We start from the raw sequence: 14,401 nt of genomic DNA, 5'->3' as shown, positions 1-14,401 counted from the left end.
AACGATTAAAATATTTTCAGGCGAGAATGTAGCTGTGTAAACCTCAAATATTTGCTCAGTTTATCAAGACACCACACGTTTTCGGAGACGTCTGTTACCCACTAGTTCGATAGCTAACTGGGGGCAAGGCTCACTAGGGCTGTATCCCAATTCAGGGTCTGCAGCCAAAGTACGCAGCCTCAACGATCCTCAAGGGCCGCGTACTTAAAGACTGCTAAGGCCGGAAGTGCGAGGCTTGTGAAATGGGACGGTCTAGCCCAGGTTTCCTAGCAACCATGATACTAACAGCTGGAAACGTTTCATACAGCTTTGTTTGACAGAAATGAAGGAGAAAATCTTTTGTTCATTTGTTTGTTTGTTTCTACATGAGCTTTGATCATTCTCTGTAAGATTAAGCTCAGCTATTGAACGGCGTATATTTTAAAGTAAAGGCTTTAAAACCAAGTTAGTACAAACGTCACTAATGTCACATAACTTTGCCGACATGTGGCCAACAGTAATGTTTTAATGTTCTTCGTTATTAAACATTTGCACATAAATAAGTGACATAATATTCAGTACTTAAAGTTTACTCTTCGGGCGCCCCTCATCCGCTGTTTTTTTCGGCAAAATTATCCACACCCACCGCCGCGCTATGCATTCTGGGATATGTTGGGCCAACGAAGTCTACACCGCCACGTCCTTAAAATTCAGGGAAATGAAGGACGCATTTGAGGGCCGCATTTCGAGCAGCCTTCGAATTGGGACAGCCTTCGTCGCGTCGCGGTGACGTAATCGGCCTTAAAATGCGGCCTTTAAGGCTGCAGACCCTGAATTGGGATACAGCCTAGTAGTGATGTGCGATACCACTGATTTCCTTTCCGATCCAATACCAAGTAATATTCAGGGTGGTATCGACGATACTGATCCGATACCGATACTTTATACAAAAACGTATTTTATTTATTGTATCTCAAATTATAGCATCATAATGATTACAGGATATCAGATTACTTGTTCTTATCACTTAATAATGCAGAATTATCATGTAGAAATAAAAAAAACTGAAGTTGTGCGCTATTTGAACACCTTGCCTGCCTGCAGCACTAAAGGACTCCATGAGAGAGGTCTGTCTCGCCCTAGCAGCACCTGTCCCCTCCTCCTCTTCAGTTCGTCTCAACATACGCGCCTCATATTCTGTGATATGATTTACTCTGAGGTGTTTGACAAGGTTAGTGATGTTGCCACAACCATACATGCCAACCCTCCCGATTTTTCCGGGAGAATCCCGGAGCCACCATTCTCCCAAATTTCCACCTGGACAACAACATTGAAAAACCATATTGCAGCATTCATAGCACGGCCCAGCCAATTCCAGTTTACAACAATGGCGGCAGCAACTTAGTTTTAATATTACTCTTATTTCTCTTTCTGGGTCGCAAAAAACAAAAACAAAACTTTTAACATATTTTCAGGTGAGAATGTAGCTGTGTAAACTTCAAATATCTGAGCCGATCGACACATCGTCTTCAAACCCCCGCGATCTTTCACCACTCGGGTTAAACATGATATATAAGTCACTTTGATAACTTAAAAATGTTATTGTTTGGCTTTTTCAGTGTTTTATTTGTTCGTGAGTAAATCGGTTTGGCTGAGATTAAAGTTATTAGATTAGATCAAATTAAATTTAACTTTATTAATCCCTCGGGAGGGTTCCTCCGGGGTTTTCACACAGCTGAATAAACATCAAACAGAAAACTAATTAAACAAAGTGTGAGACGGTCGAGAGTTTACGCCAGCGCCCGGTTATATTTTAGATAGCAAGGAGCAGACGGCAGTTTCACTCCACCGAGGGAACTCATGACGTACTACCCGGCTTTCTTTAGACCGCGAAGGGCGGGTCCTCAGGTGGAAGCAGCCTCTGAATTTCGACACCCCCGCTGTTTCCGGGCCGGCTAATAATAACGGTGACATTTAACGTATTTTATCCGATAAATAAACCCTGTAAAATGTATTTATCACCCCCCCAACAGCCCTTTTGAATGTCTCCCTAATTCTGAGGTCTCAAGGTTGGGAAAGTATAGCCACCACACCTCACTGTTGGAGCACTTTTTTGCCACATGTATTGCAAACCATGTCTCAGCTGTTTGTGGAGGTAAAATACGTCCGCACAATTACGCTCTGCCATTGTTGTGAGTGCGCGCGCCAAGGGGCTGCGAGACATTTATACAGCCGTATTTCGCACATGACTATGAAAGGCGGAAGAGGAAGTAGTTCCTTTGAATGTAGACAATCCGAATGTTATAGTTTCTTTCCACTGTGTTGCTGTTAATGATAAACTACAAATTTACCCTAAATTACTAAAAAATATCGATATTTTAATGTGAGAATCGATTCTAGAACATAAATGACTGGTATCGGAGGAATCGATATTTCAGGATTGATCCGCACATCACTACAGCCTAGAGCCTGTGAGAACACCGGACTCCTGCAAATCGTTTTCAAACCCTTTCGCTACTCAGGTTAAACATGATATATAAGTCACTTAGATAACTTAAACATGTTATTGTTTGGCTTTTTTTGATAATTTTATTTATTCCTGAGTAAATCGGTTTGGCTGAGATTAAAGTTATAGTTTTTACACAGCTGAATAAACGTCAAGCAGACAACTGATTATCAGAAGTGTGAGATGCTCGAGAATATACTCCAGTGTCCTGTTATATTTTAGATAGCAAGGAGCAGACGGCTGAGTTTATTAAACTTCACCGAAACAATCTGCAAATTTCATTAAAATTTAATAAACTATCATCTTGTCTTTATTTTTAGTTAGCACAGACCTTAAACACTTAAAGCTGTAAGCTAAAGATAGTTATATAAGAGCAGATGCTGCTGGTGGAATAAGCTGTACGTTTTACGTCCAATGGATGCATGATCTGATTAGTCGACTAATCGCAAAAATAATCGGTGACTAGTCGACTATCAAAATAATCGTTTGCGGCAGCCCTATTTTAGATTCAGAGTGTAGAGGAGATGGATCATTGTAATTAAGAGTCATAGAAATCTGAACCTCACTGCTAAACTGGCGGTCTAACTGTACATGTGCTCCATTGCAGAGGTCCTTCCCCTTGAGTGTGAGGATGTTGAAGATACTGGTAGTCCTGATGTGAAAGCAGAGCTTCCCTCCCACCTCAGCATCACTAAGGATGTTATGGAGCGCTGCATTCATCTGCTGTCTGATCCCAGCCTCAGGCTCCGACTCAAGGTACTGTATCAGTAGTTTTATGTAGAGTCAACTGTTGGACTAATAACAAAAATAATCATTCTTGTGAAGGTAGGACCGCCAGCGTTGGTACAATTCATCCTGTCAGAACTGTGTGGAGGACTGTTCAGTGGTGTAATGCTCATCAAGGAAAAACATTCAGTCTGGTCCAGGAGTGAAACAGAAATAAGTCTGTGCTGAAGTCGTGCCTGCTCAGGAGTTTGGGCTCTCAATGAAGACCTCAATAATTAGTTTCAGCTCACATATAATCAGGATCAAAACAGAGATAATTGTTAGGTGTGTTGTGTTTCTTTGTCCTTAGGTACTGGACGTGCTGGAGTTGTGCGTTCAGGTGCTGAATGACAGGGAAAATGAACTGCTGCCTGTGGCTCATCACTGCTGGCCAGCACTCCTGCAGAGACTCACAGCTGATGACCCATTAGCAGTCCTCAGAGCCTTCAGGGTAAGTAAAACAAACCTCTCTTTTCATTACGTGAGTCAAAATTATTCAAGTCGTCTTTAGTTTTAAACTCTTAGTAGTAGTGATGGGCAGATGAAGCTTCATGAAGCACTGAAGCTTTTCATCCAATTGGTTCACCCCAGTGCAAAGCTTCTTGAAGCTTCATTTGCTCTAGTAGGACACCTACTGGACGTAAAAATATTAGTTGGCATGAATTTGAAGAGTGTGGCCTTTTGCACACAGCCTGTAAATGTCAACAACTAAAGGAGTGTGTAAAACATGTATATTGTAGTGATGGCAGCATACTGTGTATATTTATACTGGCAGTATGGAAAATGATTATTTGGAAATGCTTAAAATGGAAATGATCATTTACTGTGAGGTGTGGTTGGGGGTGTGGACAGTGGTTGTGCTTTTGTAACGTTGAGGTATGGACAGCTACACACTGAGGCTTTGAGCCTCAGTCCTGCCTGTTCACATTTTATTCTGTAAAAACAAAATTTTCACTGCTTTTATGACCTTTTAGTGGGGAGAACATAGCTAGGATTTAATGATTTCACAAATCTTTTGAATCCTTTGTCCTCCACAATGCTAAATGGCTGGGAGTCCTCAATCACCATGCTAACCAGGTCTTCATCTATTTGAGATTGTTCTCCTGAGGAAAGACAATAAAGACAAAGCACAAATATAAATATCACACACGTAACTTATTACAGTTGTATAATATTGTTATATCATTTAGTAACATTACTGCATGCTATATTATCATGACATTTGATGGCTCACCTGGTCTTGCTCCACAATCGGTGTTCCCCTTATTCTCATGCAAAGCTCTGTAGTGCCTAAGCATGGATGAGGTGTTGTTGTTATATCCCAGCTCCCTGGCACATAGCAAACACTTCACCTTGTACAAAAGTACAGACAGCTTAACATAAATTGTATTGCACCATCAGTATTATGAAAATACATCTTCTGTGGAAATTTACATACCTTGTTGGGAGATATAAGATCAAAATGTTCCCACACAGCGGAGGACATCCTCCTCTTCTTAGCTGGCTCCATTCTCTCCTGACTTTCTCTCTAAACCTCCAAACTCTCACTAACCGCAACTCTCCATCAAACACCCACATTTTGAATGAAGTCTGAGGGGTTTATATCGCTGTCATAGCTCGCGGCAAAGTTCGAACCACTTCATGAACCAGTCACGTGGTACAGCCGGGCAGCGAGGCTTCGGACGTCATCATTTTCAGCTCTTCCCATAAATGAAGCAAGCCTCGATACGCGCATCGCGGAAACGCCCCCTCCATTACTCGACACAAGCTTCGAAGCCTCAATACAGAACGTCACATCACTACTTAGTAGTCAAAAAATGAAAGATGGTGCCCAACAACAGGCTTATTTCATTCAGAAATAGTTCTGTTATTTTCTTTTTTGGGTTGTAATGTGAAGACTCTTTAAACTAACATTTCTTCTATCAGCACAGAAAGATCACTGTGTGGATGCCTTCTTAGAGGCTGCTTTTCAAACTGTCTCAGAGAATCACAAAGTAGGACTTTGTGATAAATGAAGCTGATAGTTTTTTGTGATCTTTGGTGCAAGTGTCAGCTGATTCAACTTGTCGGTGTAAATTAGGCTACTCGTCAGCTCCTGTCATCAGCTGGAATATTTTTAAATTCGTTATTCATATTTTCATTGATGAACTGACAAATACAGACACGTTAAGTCTGTAAACAGTCATTTATTCACTCAGAGCTGCTGCTGGGAAATTGTTTCATCAGCTTTTGGATATATACGAGTTTTTTAAATACTACAATTCATCCAGGAGTATACAACGGTAAAGTTTTATTGAATTTTGACAGCTTGCTGCTTTTGTACATTACATTTTTGTACATTACATGCCAGGTGCTGTTTGTGCTGGGTGAAAGATGTGGGGACTTTGTGAGGAGAACTGTACCTGGGCTCTGGCAATGATCAAAGCAGCCACAACATGGACAAATCAGAGCAAGACAACTATTCTTAGTATGACGCCTCACTTTATGGAGATTGGTGCAACAAGAAGCCCATTTATGTAAAACCACATTGAAGATAGATTACCTCTTATCTTATCTTATCTTATCTTATCTTATCTTATCTTATCTTATCTTATCAAAGCCTATTTGATTACACGGCTGTAACTTTCTTGTAGGAATAAACTTAATGGTTCTTCTTAAATGAATGAGTTATAGTCAGCTTTCTTCCTGTGATTGAGACAACAGCAATACAAGTTTGTGTCTGTACTTTAGTACAGAGATGAAGACGTCTCTATACTAAGGTTAACAATTAGGTTGTTAGCCTGATTTGACATTAAAGCTGTGTGTGGGGAGATGCGTCGTCAGAAAAAGCCAAAAAAGTCAAAGAACTCATTGAAACTCTTTCACCACCAGGTGGCAGTCTTGTATAACAATGAAAATCAACCATTGGTATCATCGTCAGGGCATCTCTGTTTTATTATAAAAACCTTAAACTGTGAAACAGTTTGACATCCTAAATGCATGACGGTGATGTTATTACTAAAAATGCCTCTTCACTGTGGCAGCTCTGTCATTCAACATATTTTAAACATGACTTTGATGATACGGACCACAGCCAGCTGTGCCAGCAGGATGCTGCTCAGGTCCAAACTGCACACACAGCTACGACTGCAAGCAGCTCTTCTTATACCCAACTGAGAAACGTGATTGTTCAATCAGCGAATCATGAGGTGACAGCGAAGGAGGCCGTTTAATTGATAAGATCAGAGAAGTTGTTGTTGTTGTTTTTGTTTACTTTGTGCTCAACATACTCCCATTAGCATGTTGAAAATATTCAAGGCCTGCAGGCTTCTGCCATTACATTCCCAATTATGCAATTATGAGCTGCTTGTGTAATTTTTGGTCACCTGCGCAGTGTATTAACACAACTGATCTGAAATCACAGAAAAACAAAAAATCCGAGTAGTAGTTAGTAGTACCACAGACACGTTTAGTGAATTATTTTCATAACTTGAAATGCAAATATAAATTGTAAATTTTGAAAACTTGTGCACAAACTTTGTAAATAAAGTTATATACAACTATTTATCTAAAAATGCAGCCAGTGCATGTAGTGGGGTTTTTTTGGACAACCATTAAAAAGTACTACGATAGCTAAAATGAGAGAACGATCAAGTGTCACAATAAGATGCCACACAAATTATTTGTGCCTGTAAAAAAATAAAAAAATAAAAAAATAGTTTGTCTGCCACAAGACAGAAGAGAACTCCACAGGGATCCAGTTTTCCATTTGGAGACAGTGTTTACATTGCAATCTGCTTTTGTGACATTCATTAGTACCCTCACGACACTCAAAACAAAGCAACGAACACACAACACACTAACTATAAGCTCCACGCTAAACGTCACAAATCTTTCACATCTCAAAACTCTCTCTCGCTGCCATCACTCCCAAAACTTTCCCCTCTTCCTAAACAACCAAATCTCACGTGTTGCCATTTTTTTTATTGCTCAACATGGTACATTTTTCCACCAATAGGAAAGAGGTGGCTTTTTTTTTCTTTCTTTACTGTTTCAAGTAATAATTTTACACAGGTAAAACCATTACTTGAAAATGATTACAAACACTGATGTGAAGCTATTGGATGCCTGACAAAGGATAAATGGGGACAAAATACAACACGTGGAAATAAAGACAGAGCCTTTAATGGTAAAATAATGTCTTATCACATTATAATTAAAAATCAGAATAATCAAATAAGTACAGTTGAAGATCACATGAAGTTGTCTAAGGAGCTTTGAAAAGAAAGCAACTAGACTTTGAATAGTGGGTTAAAGACCCTCTTAAGTGACCATCCCCACTAGCGTTTAAATACACGGGACTCTGCACCATTTGGTCTTAGAAGAGAAGAAGCCTTCTGAACCAGGTGAAACATAGAGGAGTCCAGTTGTTGTTTTTTTCATGCTCTTAGACTACTGTGACCTGGATGACTGAGAACCTACACTGACATTACATGAAGCTGTTTGCTGATTACATAAATTTTAGTTTTAACCTTTCGGGCCCTACATGGTCAGGCTCCTCAGTATATGTCTGACCTGCTGAAACCTCATTCATCTTCCCGAGCTCTAAGGTCATCAGGTCAGAGTCTGCTAGCTCGTGGTGATCGGGCCTTTCAGGCAGTGGCACCACGGTTGTGGAATTCTCTTCCACTGTTTTTACACTGCACTGACTCCATTGTTTCTTTTAAAAAGCAGCTAAAGACATTTTTATATACACAAGTTGTCAACTAATTAGTTGTTTTTATGTTGTTTTACATTGTTATTTCTTATATTTTCATTCTTATTCATTTTCATTCTCTGTATTGTGAATCACTTTGTGATTTTTATCTGTGAAGCATGCTATATAAATAGATTTTACTTTACTTTTACTTACTTACTTTGCCTTTGTACATAAAAAAACAAACAAACATCCAAACTCTTGCTAACGATAACCATCTTAGCTCTTATCTCCTCACTTTCAATTTTTGACAATTGTTTTGCTTACACCGAAGTGTTGTATGTAATATAGAATATATACAATACCAGTTATTGAACATGAACTGTTGTGCACATCAATTCATGACACAACAGAATGACAGCAGGAAGCCACATACCAGTTACAATACCAGTTATTGAACATTACAGAACATTACAGAGTAATAAAATCCAGCCTCCAATAAACAGATTATCACAGTATGTTGCTTTAATACCTAATACTCCTCTAAACCTGGCTTGTTAGGACATGTCTTCCATCACCCTAACAATGATTATGTGTAATATGACAGAGGGCTGTCATACAGTCCAGTACAGCGATCAAGAAAGGTAACAAATATGTAGTGTTGTCTCCCTCTAGTGGCAGGAAATAAGTCTTAAAATAGCATGTGCCAAGACCTTTTTGTTTTTTCCTCTTAGTCTTCATAGGATTAGTTTGCAAGTTCACTGTTTAAGTTTTTATTGTGAAAATGAGATAAATGCTGAAAAATAGTGGCAAATAAAAACTAGTCCCTTTGGCTAAAATAACATCAGTTGGTTGGTGCACAGCAAGAAAAAAAAAAGGTGTGTGTGTGCAGGGGTGTAAGGCCCAGGGGCCAAGCAAGGACTAATCCGGCCCAAAGGAAAATGTGAGGGAGAACACAAATGTTGGACATTTAACTGTGTTTTATAAGTTTTGCATTTTCCTCTGCTGATAAAGACCTTCCTCACAGCTATTTAAATTATACCAAAGTAATAAATAAATGATTAAATGATAGAAATCTTCCTGTTATTTCACAACTATAGAAATTTCAGATTTTACAGTGATTAAAAGCTTTCTCTTTTTTAATTATAATGAGATATCTCTACCACATCAAGGCACAAGCAATAGAAAAAGCCTTGTTAAAGGGATACCTGAACTTTTACACGTGTATTTCCTACACTTTATGCCCCCAAAACGACTTAAAACTATCTGTGCACAAGTAGTACACAAGAGCATTGATACATTTGATTTTTAATATTCTTTTATTGTCCGCAACTCATAAACTATACTAAAACATAATGACAGCATAACCTTTTTGTCAGTTTGTGCTCATGTAAATGTGTTCATATACATTCAAGTGGCTTCAAAGTGCTTTCTTCAAACATGACACCTGACATACAAAAAAGTGAAACAATATTTGCACATTTAACAATATCCAGACCACTGCTGTGCTTGTTTTGGCTCAGCCAAACAGTTAAGGTGTGCTTTACATCCATGTCTGTCCACTCATGATATACTATACATATGTAGTTAGTTATGGCTAAAAACTCTCCTTTGATTACTGACTTGCATTCGCTTCATCAATGAATCAGAGTGAACATTTGTCCTAGATTAACACTGTAGGGTCTTTACCTTACAATATGACGTGCCTTGATAAAAGATTTGTTGACAGTGGTGCTATATGAATAAAACTGAACACATCTAAAAGTCTTCCGGAAATTTGGCTTTATTAGAACAGGATGGATTGATGACCACAGCCCTCTCAGCACAGGGCTGACAGGACTTTTCCCCATATAGTAAATAAAACACAAAATAGATTAAGACAGAATACTATACCAAACTTAAAGATAAAAGGGCATTAACTGTTTTATCAGCTCTTGCTTTTCAAAGACAATGAGGAGCAAAGTACAGTTAGAAGTGTTTGTTCTGATGGAGACTTTTAAACTGTAAACAGCGGCTAAGTGAACAAGAATCTGTGTCCACGAATCCTGGGCAGTGACAACACTTAAACACCATCGTCCAAAATCCTCAGTGCAACCCCTTATCAAAAAGTTTGACATATTTTACAACCATTAAATGTTAGAGAAGCCTCTGAAAAAGAGGTCACAGTTACTACCTGAGCAAAAACCTCTGCTTATGCTCACAGACCCTAAATCGTAACAAATAAGACAATAACAACAACACGAGTGATGACAAAGTGACACCAAAGGTTGGTGAAGAGCAAGCATGAAGTGAGACATTGTGTGCACACTTTCTCTTTTAAAAAGTATAATGCTAACTCTTTTTGGAGCTGGGTAGGTATACTACTGTATATGCTGAATTTACCAAACATGCTCAGCTGCTGGAAATTGATAAGCAAAGTGAGAGTGAAGACGAGGTGAAACCAAAACAATTAGCTGAAAGAATCTAAAATGTCCTCTGGGTTGTTCAACATTTAGAACAACTCCCTAAAATGTTTAGATCACAGATTCTGTGGGTTTAAGATTTGTGATCATTTCTGTGAGGAAAACAGAAGAAAAATGTTTCCCGTGTGAGCTTGGCTACTATTGCCGTGCGAATTGTGAAGACTGTTATTTTTAGATAAACAGTCAAAGTGTCCCAGTGGAGGAAAGCATAGCTGTGACATGTAACATTTTAAAGCTTGTCTTTATTTATTTTTAAGACTGTACATGCCACATTAAAGACCCATGTATTTTGAACATGCGTGTGCCATGTGTGTGCATTCAACCTTTGCGTTTGATAACATTCTCCCATTTCTGTTGTCGGAAATATTTATGGTAAGTCCTCATTTGAGCATGAAGCTCAGACGGACAAGGTACAGCACGTTTTTCTCTTTCTAAACACAGGATCTGGGAGGCCTCCCCGTGCACGCATGATCTGCCTCTCCCCTATACCCTGCCCCAATTTATATGTTTATATTTAGGCCTGATATTAATTTCCATCACCACCATAGCTTGGAGTTATTTATTTTTAGACAGCAAGGAGCAGCTTGAAGTGAGCTGTGATATGTAAATTGTTGTGATCCATTACAGGTGTCTCAGCGCCCACACACGGGACACATGGTCTGATGTTTAGAGAGAAAAAGATGAAAAGGGTTCAGCCAGTTTGGCAGAAATCTCTGCACACGAGTGTTTATGGAAGCTAAATTTGATAACAATGTATCAGAGCTGGAGGTAATTCAAGTTTTGATATAAATATTTCTTGTCACCACACCAGACTGCAAAGCAAGTTTAGCACAGCCAAGGGTTTTCTTTCTTTTTTTCTTTTTCTTTTTTTGTTAGCTGGGATAAACCCCAGTCAGAGCTTCATGAAGACAGTTTTAGCAATTTGATCCATTCTTTGCATAAAGTGGAAAAACCAAGTGCCACCTTCAGTCAAGAGCAGGGGTGGGAATTTAATTTACCCCAAAGGGAAACTGGGACTGTTGTGGAGGGGCACACCGATAAGCTAAACTCAATTCTGCTAAATACTAATTTTATATCTTTCTAAAACTGCTACCGGTAACTGTAGATGTTACAGTTTAGCAATGGAAAAGTGAAATGGGCATATTAAATGGACATATATATATATATATATTAGGCCTGGGAGCTTGAGGGTCCTGCGCAGTATCTTAGCTGTTCCCAGGACTGCGCTCTTCTGGACAGAGATCTCCGATGTTATTCCCGGGATCTGCTGGAGCCACTCGCCTAGCTTGGGAGTCACCGCACCTAGTGCTCCGATTACCACGGGGACCACCGTTACCTTCACCCTCCACATCCTCTCGAGCTCTTCTCTGAGCCCTTGGTATTTCTCCAGCTTCTCGTGTTCCTTCTTCCTGATATTGCTGTCATTCGGAACCGCTACATCGATCACTACGGCCGTCTTCTTCTGTTTGTCTACCACCACTATGTCCGGTTGGTTAGCCACCACCATTTTGTCCGTCTGTATCTGGAAGTCCCACAGGATCTTAGCTCGGTCATTCTCCACCACCCTTGGGGGCATCTCCCATTTTGACCTCGGGACTTCCAGATTATACTCGGCACAGATGTTCCTGTACACTATGCCGGCCACTTGGTTATGGCGTTCCATGTATGCCTTGCCTGCTAGCATCTTGCACCCTGCTGTTATGTGCTGGATTGTCTCTGGGGCATCTTTACACAGCCTGCACCTGGGGTCTTGCCTAGTGTGATAGACCCCAGCCTCTATGGATCTTGTGCTCAGAGCTTGTTCTTGTGCTGCCATGATTAGTGCCTCTGTGCTGTCTTTCAGTCCAGCTTTGTCCAGCCACTGGTAGGATTTCTGGATATCAGCCACCTCCTCTATCTGCCGGTGGTATATACCGTGCAGGGGCCTGTCCTTCCATGATGGTTCCTCGTCTCCCTCCTCTTTCTTGGGTTTCTGCTGCCTGAGGTATTCACTGAGCACTCGGTCAGTTGGGGCCATCTTCCCAATGTATTCTTGGATGTTCATTGTCTCATCCTGGACTGTGGTGCTGACACTCACCAGTCCCCGGCCCCCTTCCTTGCGCTTAGCGTACAGCCTCAGGGTGCTGGACTTGGGGTGAAACCCTCCATGCATGGTAAGGAGCTTTCTTGTCTTTATGTCAGTGGCTTCTATTTCCTCCTTTGGCCAGCCTATTACCCCAGCAGGGTACCTGATCACGGGCAGGGCGTACGTGTTGATGGCCCGGATCTTGTTCTTACCATTCAGCTGACTCCTCAGGACTTGCCTGACCCTCTGCAGGTACTTGGTGGTTGCAGCTTTTCTAGCGGCCTCTTCATGGTTCCCATTCGCCTGCGGGATCCCCAGGTACTTGTACCTGTCCTCTATGTCTGCAATGTTGCCTTCTGGTAGTTCAATCCCCTCAGTTCTGACTACCTTCCCTCTCTTTGTTACCATCCGACTACACTTCTCCAGTCCGAATGACATTCCAATGTCATTGCTGTATAGCCTGGTAGTGTGGATCAGTGAATCGATGTCTCGTTCACTCTTGGCATACAGCTTGATGTCATCCATGTACAGGAGGTGGCTGACAACTGCTCCGTTCCGTAGTCGGTATCCGTAGCCAGTCTTGTTAATGATCTCACTGAGGGGGTTCAGGCCTATGCAGAACAGCAGTGGGGACAGAGCATCTCCTTGGTAGATCCCGCACTTGATGGTGACTTGTGCTATGGGCTTGGAGTTGGCCTCTAGTGTTGTACGCCACATCCCCATTGAGTTCCTGATGAAGGCTCTTAGGGTCCCATTGATCTTGTACAATTCTAAGCATTCCAGTATCCAGCTGTGGGGCATTGAGTCATAGGCCTTCTTGTAATCAATCCAGGCAGTGCACAGGTTGGTCAGTCTGGTCTTGCAGTCTCGGCTGATTGTTCTGTCTACCAGTAGCTGGTGTTTTGCGCCTCTGGTATTCTTGCCAATCCCTTTCTGTGTCCCGCTCATGTATTGACCCATGTGCCTGTTCATCTTAGCCGATATGATGCCTGACAGGAGCTTCCATGTAGTAGGGGAGAGCGGGGTAAGTTGTCACACGGGTAAGTTGTCACACGGGTAAGTTGTCACACGGGTAAGTTGTCACACTGTTCATAACTCCAACACTAGAGGCTCTATCTCAAAAATGAAATAGCCACTTTGTGTGACTTCTTCTTCTATAGTCAACCTCCTGTTCACATGTAGTCAAGACTGCTCTAATCTGAGGTGAGCACATCTTTTTTATTTTTTTGACCTAAAAGGAAAAATAAATCACTTTAAATTTTCATCAGTACAACTTTGTTAGGTATAGATGTTACAAATTATTATTTTACACAAAATAGAGGAGACATTAACGTGTCTTTTGATACTTCAGCTGATGTGCTATGTTGAGCTAACCCTGACATTTAGCCAAAATTAGCATAAATGTCAGTTTGGGGCAAGTTGTCTCATTAACTTTGGGGCAAGTCGTCACATGTGACAACTTGCCCCAGTACAAATAAATGCTCCAAAAAATTGATATTGTAATTCATTTGTATTTGTAATAAGGTTTTTGAAGAAAGGAAGGAGAGGCAGGAATTAAGGAAGGAAGGAAGAAAGTAAGATGGTTCGAAATTATCAACGAAAGACAGAGCGTGGCAGAACACCACCTGACATTATGTTAAAGGCAGTCAGGCAGGTAAAGATGCAGAACAAATCAATCAGAAGTACAGCAAAGGATTTTGACATAAATTACCGTACTCTAACTCGGTATTGTCAAAAGATTACCAGAGAAGAAATTGAAAGTCAGACAGCCATGCCAACAACAATGGTTGGTTATACAACGCCAAGGAAGATTTTTTCCCCTGATTTGGAAAAGCAGCTTGTTGAATATATTACTAGGTCAGCTGACATTTATTTTGGTCTGTCACCAAGTGAGGTCAGAAAGCTTGCCTACCAGTTTGCTGTGGCACACGAACTGAAGTTTGTGCCTT

Source organism: Aulonocara sp. 'chitande type north' Nkhata Bay, unplaced genomic scaffold (assembly GCF_057382095.1).
Source record: "Aulonocara sp. 'chitande type north' Nkhata Bay isolate Kocher_YH1m ecotype deep benthic unplaced genomic scaffold, A_spYH_male_GT1.1 unmapped_scaffold_23, whole genome shotgun sequence".
Classification (NCBI taxonomy): domain Eukaryota; kingdom Metazoa; phylum Chordata; class Actinopteri; order Cichliformes; family Cichlidae; genus Aulonocara; species Aulonocara sp. 'chitande type north' Nkhata Bay.
Note: the sequence above shows the minus strand (reverse complement) of the source record.